At 56.8% G+C, this 597-nt stretch overlaps 1 protein-coding gene across 2 annotated transcripts in view; it reads right to left on the bottom strand.

The window, feature by feature from the left end:
• The window catches only part of LOC122547617 (solute carrier family 25 member 35-like), an 8,380-nt gene that overhangs the window by 6,934 nt on the left and 849 nt on the right, over positions 1-597 (bottom strand). The window contains exon 1 of one of the 2 annotated variants that reach the window (XR_006311041.1): positions 292-356. The exons of the other annotated variant lie outside the window; for it this stretch is intronic. The gene's annotated coding sequence lies outside the window, so the exon portion shown is untranslated. Of the gene's footprint in view, positions 1-291; positions 357-597 lie in introns of those variants that run through there. 2 annotated transcript variants of the gene reach the window in all.

The raw sequence follows: 597 nt of genomic DNA, 5'->3' as shown, positions 1-597 counted from the left end.
GGGGGAAGGATGGTCAGATACTCGCACAGCTCCGAGGCAGTCAATCTTCTGGCCTGGTGAACCAGGGACACAATGTGTACCCAGCGGAGGTAGGGGGAGGGGTGCAGGTAGACCTCTCAACCTGACCGAACCCCCTTCAGAACTGTCTGTTTCATTGTGATTCTCGTCTCATTATTCTAAACACCGGTGGATATTGACCCAGTCTTGCCAGCCCCTCAGAGGGCAGGCCCCCACCTCACCTCCTCCCCAAGGAACCAGCTCCAAAGCAACACGCTAGGCCCAAGGGTTCACCTCAGGTGGAACAGGGAGGAAGCCCTGAGTTAATGCCGTCCCCCACTGCACACTCACTATTTTCCCAGCGGAGCTAACCACCCCTCACTGTCTGTGTGATCTTACGCTGGACAGATTGACCAATGCCTTTCCACGTTAGGTGAGCTAGTCTGGGCCAGGTCTAACAGGGGGATATTTGCAGGGAGTGCTGGAGATGGGTGGGGTCAGTGTGCCAGTATTTACAGGGAGTCCCTGGGGAGGGGGGGTGCGTCTGCATTTACAGGGGCTCCCAGAGGGGTGTGTGTCAGTATTTACAGGAGGGACACG

Source organism: Chiloscyllium plagiosum, unplaced genomic scaffold (assembly GCF_004010195.1).
Source record: "Chiloscyllium plagiosum isolate BGI_BamShark_2017 unplaced genomic scaffold, ASM401019v2 scaf_1053, whole genome shotgun sequence".
NCBI lineage: Eukaryota > Metazoa > Chordata > Chondrichthyes > Orectolobiformes > Hemiscylliidae > Chiloscyllium > Chiloscyllium plagiosum.
This window is presented reverse-complemented; position numbering and strand designations above follow the sequence as displayed.